This window comes from Petaurus breviceps, unplaced genomic scaffold (assembly GCF_028583685.1).
Source record: "Petaurus breviceps papuanus isolate PSGF00001 unplaced genomic scaffold, PetGlider_PUasm1.0 225, whole genome shotgun sequence".
Lineage (NCBI taxonomy): Eukaryota > Metazoa > Chordata > Mammalia > Diprotodontia > Petauridae > Petaurus > Petaurus breviceps.
This window is the reverse complement of record NW_027185889.1, coordinates 17072250-17082988: the sequence shown is the minus strand read 5'-3', so window position 1 is coordinate 17082988 and position 10739 is coordinate 17072250. Positions and strand designations below refer to the sequence as shown.

General features: G+C 40.5%; 1 long non-coding RNA gene across 1 annotated transcript in view; it reads right to left on the bottom strand.

Annotated features, from left to right (window-relative positions):
* Positions 1 to 118: 118 nt before the first annotated feature.
* LOC138166714 (uncharacterized) overlaps positions 119 to 10739 on the bottom strand; it is a 21217-nt gene continuing 10596 nt past the window's right edge. Inside the window, exon 2 of the long non-coding RNA XR_011169701.1 lies at positions 119 to 854. This is a non-coding gene — a long non-coding RNA (uncharacterized lncRNA). The remainder of the gene's footprint in view (positions 855 to 10739) is intronic.

Here is a 10739-nt window from a genome sequence, read left to right as displayed (position 1 = left end):
TTCCATTCAACCACATTCTTTTTTTTTTCTTTTTGGAGGGGGGAGGGCAGGGCAATTGGGGTTAAGTGACTTGCCCAAGGTCACATGGCTAGTAAGTGTTAAGTGTCTGAGGCCCAACCACATTCTTAATAATGTTTTTATTCTTGCATTTAACTCGTTGTTGGGAAATGTAATTTTGTTGAGTTATATCCACCTTGTACCTTTCAATTGCCCTTTGGGACTCTTCCATTTTGATTCTTCCAAGATCATGATATTCTATGACACCAAATCATGTAGTATCACTAGGAGACTATTAGAGCTGAAAAGAGAGACTTTGACATCAGGGAACAAGCTGGTACTGATGAAAGTGGTACACTTCCAAATGCAAGTTAGCATCTTCTCCTCCTTTTATTAAAATCTGGGACCAAATCAGTATTCACTTGCAAAGTCTATTTTGTGTATTCAAACTTATGGACTAACTCAGTGGGCTTTGCACCCAACTGCATGTCCTAGCTAGGCAACGTGCATTCTCTGTTCACTCCACCTTTCCTCTATGGATTAGTAAATCAGTCTCTTATGAATAACCATTTATCTCATTGGGAAGCCCTGTTGCATTCCAGAACTTGATTCAGTCAGTTCAATATATCTGCAAACAAGGGCATATGGAGTCTCTCACCATCTTAAAGAAATCTCTCTTCCATTTGGGTTTGATACAGCACACTCCGCAGGATGCTGGCAAGCATGTGGCCCCATATTGTGCCTTTGCTAATATTCTTTTTCTTTTATTTTTAAAACGTTCATTGCCACCTTTTGTTTTTATATCACCTTCATTTTCAAATGTGTTCTTCCATTTGCCCCTGCACAGAAAGCCAGCCCTAGAAATACAGAATAAAAAATAAACAGAAGACAAAAAAAAAGTTCATTGAAACTAACCAATCAACCAAACCTAACAGTAAAGACAATATTCTACTGCCATTCTTTTTGACGCCTGCAAAGAATGAAGGGAAGTACATTTTCTCAACTTTTTTCTGAGATGAAACTTGATCACTACATATAGTATTTGTGTATGTGTTCTTTCCATTTATAACATTATAATAATTTTGTCTATTACTTCCTGGGTTCTGCTTGCTTTCACTTTGCATCAGCTTATATGTCTTCCCATTCTTCTCTGAATCCTTCAAATTTGTTGTTATATTCCATTCCATTCAGGTACCACACTTTGTTTACCCATTCCCAAATCCATGGGCAACTATTTTGTTTGCATTTCTTTATTGTTCAGTCATTTTATTCATGTGCCACTCTGCATGACCCCATTTGGGGTTTTCTTGGCAAAGATACTGGAATGGTTTGCCATTTCCTTCTTCAACTCATTTTACAGATGAGGAAACTGAGGCAAACAAGACTAAGTGACTTGCCCAGGGTCACACAACTATTAAGTGCCTAAGGTCTGATTTGAACTCAGGTCTTCCCAGCTCCAGTTCTATTCTCTATCCACTGGGCAACCTAGCTGTCTCTGCATTTCTTTATTTCTTTATTAAATAATTTATTAAACAATTTCTTTATTGCCACAAAAAGTGCTGCTATAAATATATTGGTGCATATGTTGGCTTTTTTTGTGTGTCTCTTTGACTTCCCTGGAGTGCATACCATTGAACCTCTGGATCAAAGGGTATGAACTTTCAGTCAGTCACTTTCTTCTCCTTCATATTGTTGATCAAAGGATTGTTGAATGGTGTTATTTCTGTGGTAGCTTCTAACAAGAAATCTTGTAAGATCTTAACATGTGCGTAAGACGTGCCTTCTTGGACAAGAACCTTCAAGACTATGTTTGCTCTGCAAAATCAAGTGCTTTCTTGTAATCAGCAAACAGCAGGTTCCTGTAATCATTACACCTCTCAATCAGTTGTGTGACTGTGATTATATGGCCTGCTATAGAGAAGCATCTGCAAAAACCTGTGTGGCATTCTCATGTTTTTATCAAGGATGCTGATAAATCCCGACGAGGCAGCAGATGTGTGTTTGTATGAGTCTAGCCAAAATGCCTCTTAGTATAGGAGCTGAGCCAAGAAAGATACCTGAATTATTGCAATACCTACTATGGTGTCACTGCCTTAAGTCAACCCCCATTTCAATCCAGCCTCCAAATGCATTGCCACCAAAGTGATTTTCCTAAAACACAGCTCTAACCATGCCACTCCCACCACTCATTAAATTGATATAAACTCTCCTGATTGGCATTTAAAGCTTGTCACAACCTGGCCCTTTCCTCTTTTCAGTCATTATATATAATTCCCCTCTGAGTACTCTATAATTCAGCTGGACTGGCTCATTTACCATTTCTCTCATATGATACTCCATTTCTCACCTCTATGCCTTTGCATGAGCAGTCCCCCATCCCTCAGGGTTTTTACATCCTTATTTCCACCCTCTTAATAGTCATGGCTTCCTTCAAGACTCAGATTAAATTCCACTTTGCGCATTTCCACTCCAACTCTACTTGGCATCTAGTGCCTTTCCCCCTAAGGTCACCTGGTAACTGCTCTGTAGGAGTCCCCTACATACCTAATAATGTACATGCTGTTCTCCCCTTAAAATGGAAGTTCCTTGAGAGCAGGGATTTTTTTTTTGCTTTTTCTTTGTATCCCTAGCACTTCATTGAGTGAGTGAAAGCACATAGAGGCCACTTAATAAATGCTTGTTGACTGACTGAAGGATTGATCTTAACTTATCCACACTTCACACTAACAGGTCAGGTTAAGCTGTTTATCTGATGAAGGACACAGGGGTGGGAATATGTGGGTTTCCTGTGTTATACAGTACTTCAGGGCCCCACAATCTGGGGTATTCACTAATATCACTGGATATTATTGCCTGTGTAACCACCGGCAAGACTCTCTGGACCTCAGGATTCCAAACGACTTCTCCTCTGAGCCTGGAGAAGTGAATGATTGCTAGCACCTGGAGTAGCCTGAGAAAGCTTGATGAAGGAGGAGACAGGCCATTGGGACTTGAAAGATGGATAGGATTTGGACAGGAGGGTATCACCGATGGGAAAATAGCACAGTCAAAGACACTTCTGATATCGCTGGAGTATCCACTCATCAAAAGATAGCCAGTTCCCCCATGACACATCAGCTGAGAGAGAAAGAAACATTGCATGAGTCTGTAGGTGTCTGGTGTAGATCTTTGCTGGGTCTGTTGGTTTATCAATTGAAGCTGAGAGAATTTAAGTGACTCATTCTAGGTCACATAGCTAGTTAAGGATCTGAGGCAGGATGTGAACCCAGGACTTCCTGACAGCTCTATCCACTACACCACACTGCTTCCCATATCTGGCCCTCTTGCATTCAGAATCTAATTGGCAACTGATGCTTTGACAGCTACATCTAACCCTAACCCTAAGTGACTCTGCCTCTATCTTTTCTCCCTTCTTTCTTCTTTTTTTTTTAAAGCAATTGGGGTTAAGTAACTTGTTCAAGGTTACATGGCCAGTTATTTTTGTGTGGGTGCCGAGTATCTGAGGCTGGAACTGATCCTGGGTCTCCCGACGCCGGAGCTGACACTCTTACTCACTGCACCACCTGGCCGCCCCTCCTTCTTTCTTCTTAACTTCCATATTCCTGCTGAGGGTACCACCTTCCTACCAGTCACCTAGGTTTGCAATTTCAATCATCTCTGCCTCTTCCCTCTCCTATACCACCCATACCCTATCAGTTTCCAAGTGCGGTCCATTTTATCACATTTCTCACATATGTCTCCTCTCTGCCCACATAACCTTCACCTTCATGGAGGCTCTCATCACCTCTTGTCTGAACCGCTGCAGTAGGCTCCTAATTGGTCTCCTATGCATCCATTCTCTCCTCTCTGTCTAATTGATTCTTCTCAGAGCCACCAAACTGCTATTCCCAGATTACAGATCTAATCATGTCACTCAGCATTCTCAAGAAACTTCATCGGATCCTTATCGCCTCTAGAATAAAATACAAACTGTCTGGCACTTAAAACCCTTCACAAATGGGCTCCAGGTCACTTTTAACGCCATTGAAGCTGTCTTAGTGTCCTCACTATCTGACCAAATCAAGAGTGAACCTGTGTTAGCAGCCCTCCTGTGTGCTAGGTATAGATATAGTATTTCACACTACTTCCCTTCAGACACTTTGTATTCTGGTCAAACTTGCCTCCTTGCCATTCCCTGCATGTGAATCTCCATCGCCCACTTCATGCTTTTGTATAACCCATCCCCCATGCCTGGAACTCTCTCCTTACCTCTACCCCTTAAAATCCTTACCTTGCTTCAAGGTTTAAGACAAGTGTGGCTGCCTCTTAACAAGAGACCTCATCTGATCCACCCCCATTATTAGTGCCTGCCCCTCAAAAATGACTGTGTTTATTTCTCTGTTTTTCCCCCCAGTAGAATGTATTTCCTTGAAGACTAAATCTCTAGTACCTGGGGACTGCTTGACACAGTAGACAAGAAGAGTGTGCTGAAGGGATGAAATAATGTACAAAGTCATTTTTCAGGATTGGAGCCTCCCCAAAATGCCACGTATTTTTTCAAAGAAAAATGTTTTCAAGGGGAGATGCCCTCCTAGCCGGCATTTCCCACAGCTTCATATTCTTTCATGTCACTTCTCTGTCGAAAAACTTTCAATGTATCCTACTTGTCTGCAAAATAAAATTCAAATTCCAAATTCAAGGCCCTAACCTACTTCTTGACCCTCACATCCCCTACAGTTTCCAGACAAACAAGTCTATTCATTAGGGACAATAAGTGCCCCTTATAATCTCTTACTCTAGCGTCTTTGACCATGGTATTTTCCCATTGGTGATACCCTCCTGTCCAAATCCTATCCATCTTTCAAGCCCCAACCCACCTGCCTCCTCTTCCATCAAGCTTTCTCAGACTACTCCAGGTCCCAGCAATCATTCACTTCTCCAGGCTCAGAGGAGAAGTAATTTTGAACCCTGAGGTCCAGAGAGTCTTGCCGGTGGTTACACAGGCAATAAATTAGTGTTAGAAGCAGGATTTGAACTCAGATCCCCTGATCTTTCCACTATATCAAGCTGCTCATCCCAGGGATTGCAAAAGGGTACAAGAAAGATCCACAATAGCCAGACAGCCACAGTTGACCTGAAATTCCAGGGTTCAAGTCAGGAAGTCAGAAAGAGAGTCACCACGCCAAGGAAGCATCAATTAGCAGAGGGTCTAGTGGCCAACATCAATACTAGCAATAAAACTAGGAACCCAGAAGCAAAGCTATAGGATTTCCAAATGCAGAGGGACCTCAGAGACTATCTACCTGATCAGAATCCCTTCTCCAACTTTGTTGATAAAGACCTCTGGCAAAGGGAACCTTTGTGCACAAATAAAACCAGAGGCAGCTAAAATTAAAAGGAAAGTAGGTAACTGGGGGAAAAAAAATCTTTGCAATAAGTTTCTCTGATAAAGGTCTCATATCCAAAATATAAAAAGGCCTGATTCAAAATGATGTAGATAAGAGTCATACCCCAACAAATAAGTGGTCAGAAGATAAGAACAGGAATTTAAAAAAAAAAAAAGACATCCAACCTATCAATATGGCCACAAGAAAAATGTTCCATGTCACAGATCAGAGGAATCTGAATTAAAGCAGGTCTTAGGTGTTACTTCATATTCATCAGATTGGCAAAGATGAGAAAGGAGAAAAATGGCAAATATTAAAAGGACTATAGGAAAATAAACACACTAAGGCATCTTGGTAAATCTGTGAATTAGTGTAGTCCTAGGGTAGGGAACCTACAGCCAAGAGACCACATGTGACCCTCTAGGTCCTTAAGTGCAGCCCTTTGACTGAATCCAAAATTCACAGAACAAATCCCCTTAATAAAAGGATTTGTTTTGTAAAACTTGGACTCAGGCAAAAGGTTGCACCCAAGGACCTAGAAGGCGACATGCAGCTTTGAGGCTGCAGGTTCCCTACCCCTGGTGTAGTCATTCTGGAAAACAATTTGGAATTATGCCCCCAAAGTCTAAACCTGCAGCCCCTTTGATCCAGAGATCCTATGATTAGGAATATATCCCAAAGAAATCAAAGAGGAAGGCAAAGCACACATACACACATACATGCATGCAACACACGTGCACACAATCAGGCACACAAAAAATATTTATAGAATTTCCTTTTTTTTTTACTAGGAATAAACTGGAGACTAAAGGAATATCCATCTATTGGGGAATGGCTAAACAAATTGTGGTATATGAATGTGCTGTTCAGTTGTCTCTGGCTCTTTGTGATCCCATTTGGGATTTTCCATTTCCTTCTCCAGCTCATTTTATAGATGAGGAACCTGAGGATAATAGGGTTAAGTGACTTAGCCAAGGTCACACAGTTTGTATGTGTCTGAGGCCAGATTTGAGCTCAGGGAGATGGTCTTCATAACTCCAGGCCTGGTATTCTGTCTGAATTTAATGGAATATTATTATTCCATAAGAATTAGCAAAGAGGAAATTGGGAGAACCTCTATGAACTAAGGCAGAGTAAAGTTAACCCACTAGAACAATAAATGACAGCATCATATAGGAAAATAATTCTGAAAGACTTTAGAACTCTGATCAAATGCCATAAGCAACTTATGATTCTAGAGGACTAATTGTTGAATTATGCTACTGTTCTCCCACCAGAAAGACAATGATTTCAAAAGGAGGATGAGAAAGAGAGACTCTTTTGGGCATGGCCAATGTGAGAATCTGCTTTGTTTGACCTTATTTGTTATAAAGGTTTGATTTTTTTTTTCTTTTTTTCTTCAGTTTTTCAGGGGGAGGGGGAAACGAGAGGGAATTTTTGTTGTTGTTGTTAATTAGGAAACATACAATTAAAATTTGACCCCCCGGGTGTGGCTAGGTGGTGCAGTGAATAGAGCACCAGCCTTAGAGTCAGGAGGACCTGAGGTCAAGTGTGACCTCAGACACTTAACACTTACTAGCCGTTCGACCTTGGGCAAGTCACTTAGCCCCAATTGCCCTACCTTCCCTCTCCAAAAAGAAAAAAAAGTTTAAGGGGCGGCCAGGTGGCTCAGTGAGTAAGAGCACTGGCTCCAGTGTTGGGATGACCTGGAGATTGAATCCCAGGCTCAGACACTCAGCATCACACCCAGAAATAACTGGCCATAAAACCTTAAGCAAGTTAATTAACCCCGATTGCTTAAAAAAAAAAAAAAGTTTGCCCCCCCCCCCAATCTACTCTATAAGGGCTAGTGTGAGGAAGATGTACAATAAATCTTAAGAGTACTACCAAAAAATTACAACTCAAGGGATAATTAATTATAATAACAGAGAATTCTGGGGTCTAAATAGTTACATGTTGCAGGGCCCTGATGAGACACACTGACATGCTTTCTAAATGCTGCTTTTATTTTCCTACTGAATATTCTAGAACTGAAACCATTGGAAATCTGTTAGCCTACAAAGAAATACAGGGTAATTATTTGTCAAGGAGACATTGCCAAAGTTTCTCCAAGCCAAAAATCTGCAGGAGCTCTCAGTCTGGAATAAATCACAGAAAAAGAAGAAAAATAATAGGATAAAGTCTAATCAAGGGTCTACAGGCATGTGGGAAATTTCCATTCCTCTTTAGGTCGTTTCCTCAATCCCTCCCAATGCTTTTGTTTATATTCTCTTCTCCCTTGGAATTCAACAGCTTGATGCCCTTCCATAATTGAAACAAAACTACATTTCAAAATGCGTAAGGCAGAATCAGAAATATAAATTATTTTCAATGCCACCACCAATATTCAATTCAGCTCAACCAGTGTCCATTAAGTAATTATTCTAGTCAAACCACTATCCTAGGTGCTAGAATAGTAACACAAAAATGGGAACAATTCCTGTCCTCAAGAAAGTTATTATATTCTGTTGAGATGAAACTGAAACATATACAAATTTAAAAGTAGGTGCAAAATAAACACAAATTATTGGGTGTGCTCTGAGTGCTACAAACTGAGAGAATCAGAAATGGCCTCCAGTTGGAGAAATGGTATCCGGACTGAGCCTTGATGGCAGTTTGGTACTCCAAGAGGCAGGGGTGAGGAGGAAAACAATATTCCAGGAACTGGGGCTACCTCGGGATAGATATCTGTATAGAGGTGGGAAATGAGATGTGTATACAGGGAATGTATGCCTGTTGTTTAGCAACAACTCATTCCCTTGCCCTGGTCCCACACCCCATCTGGTACTTCAGCCTTTCTAATGTTGCTTGCATTTGTCCTTTCCTTTCCACTTGCACTACTACTGAGTCGTCAGCACCTTACAAATGCACTATTGAAACAGCTGGATACTTGCTCCCCCTAGAATTTGAACCAGTTGAGCAACTAGACCCAAAGGGTTTATTCATAGGTCAACATTTATAGGTCAAGATTTACAGGTCAACATCGATCCAAAAGGAGGTCTCTGGTTCCATACTGAAAAACTGGAAAATGATTTGACCAGATTAGACCAATATCTCACACTGGATACTGAAACAAACTTCAAGTGGATATTTGTCTTAGATGTATGAAGTGACATCATATGCAAGTTAGAGGAGCAAGGAGGAAATTATCTTTTGGATATGTGAATAGGGAAGTCATTCACGACTATTCTTGGTCCTGTTCTTGATGTTATTCATCAATGACTGCCATGCTAATTAGATTTGCAGATGATAAGAATCTGGGAGGGATGGCTGTTATTTTGGATGATAGAAGTGGGAGGTAAAAAGGTATGCAAAAGATGAGCCAATTCTGATAAGATAGAATCTATACTTCATTTCTCATATTCCAATACTTTCACATACATGTTCATATATGTGCATGTAGTTCATTTCTTATTGAGTCTTCTATCTCTTTGCTATAAGTATGCCTACCTACAGTGCAGATCTTGATCCATCCATGTTGTCTTATCCTAGGTCTTGTCATCATCTCCCAATACATTCTCCCTAGAGGTACTAACCAACACACTGAAATTTCTTAAGGAGTTGGGTTTTTTTTTTAACATTCTATAAGTACCCACAACTCCGAAAGGAGACAATTTCAGATCTGAGGTAAGAATATATCATTGTATTAAATATAATAAAATAGCATTCTATGTGTTACTAACTTAACTCTGGGTTAAGTCACTTAACCACTATTTGCCTCAGTTTCCTCATCTGTAAAAGGGGAATAATAAAAAAAGGCATTTCACACAGTACCTGGCACATAGTAAGTAATATGTAAATGTTAGCTATTAGTATTATTGTAGGATCCAATTACAAACTTCTAGCTAAGATGGCTGCCTGCACAGAGGAATATCACCCAGATCCCACATACTCACTCCAGCAAAAAGTGGAAAGTCACACCTGACCAAGTAATGATCAAGAAATCCAATGAAAAACTATAATAAGTGGCTTCTTTTTTTTTTTTTAATTTAAAGATTCTCTCCTATCTTGCCTAGGATAGAAATACAAGGGACTACTCCCTGACCCAATGGTTGGCAGGGGAACTTTGACCTGCTCTGTTTCCAGCCTGAACCAGTTTTTCCCTTAGACAATCTGATGGCCCTGTGCCTTACAGGGTCTCACCATATTGATGCACAACTTAGTGAGGACACTCCACTGACATAGCCCACTGAAGCTCAGAACTGTAAAGTGCATTAGATCTGCCAGACTCAGCTTTCCCAGTAGCTGAGATCGGAGGTATGAACCACCATACCTAGCAAAATGACTTCTTCTATCCTAGAATCTCAGCTAAAACTTCTCAGAAGGTCACTGGTATTAGGAAAGGAGGTGATCTAACAAACCAGCATTAGTGCAGACAAACAAGCCATTGGATCCCAGAGCTATGAGGACTGCCTTAGACATGGATAACTTTCAAGGCTCTGTGTCCAGAGGCAGCAGGAAAAGAGGAACCCTCTAGAAAGCCTCAGGGAGGTCAAAAAACCCCAGCATAAGGACCTTATGGTAGAGGAGCACTCAGACCAGGATAGCACAAGTCCATGGACTCCAAGGTCCCTAACAGTCTCTTCCAAGATTCCAAAGAAGACCCCTTATAAGCAGTTCTCCAAATCTCAAGGATCCAAAGAGGTCTAAACTGGGCAGATGGAGGCCAGCTCAATAATCCAAAGTAGAGAAGACCAAACCAAACAGGGAAGACCACCCCACCCAAAAGTACAACAGAGGGCAAAACCTTGCCTGGGCACAGAGCTCCTCTTCAGGAACTAAGGCTGGAGAAAAGAGTAAATCCAAGAAAATATTAATCATTATTTTAGAATCTATTGTATATCTAGAGATTCCCAAAAGAAGGAGCAAGTAATTCCTCCACCAAATGGTCATATGAGTCCATAACACAAGCAAAAATAGGTTAAGGACCCCTGGGTTATAGGATTTTCAGACATTTCTGGTCAAAAGACCTGAGCTAAGTACAAACTTTAAAAGACAAACACAAGTCCAGAGAAATCAAGAAAATTGAACAATCGGAAGGAGCTGTATATGGATATAGTGCTAGCATTCTAATAGGGGAAGGAGAAACAAGTGTCTCCTCAAAATATCAATGTCTTCGAAGAGTATTGAAGGAGTTTAAATGTACTTTAAAAAGTGAAATTTGATATCTGAATAAGAATATATTTGACAGTACTAATTTTATATTAAACTGATGCACTGCACTTTTGATATGTGTCAAAGTTATATACCTGCAATTTTCTATAAAGTGGAAAGGATTTCTAAGTAAATAGTCAATATGAAAGATTAATATTGCAATTAAGTCATTCCACCAAAAAA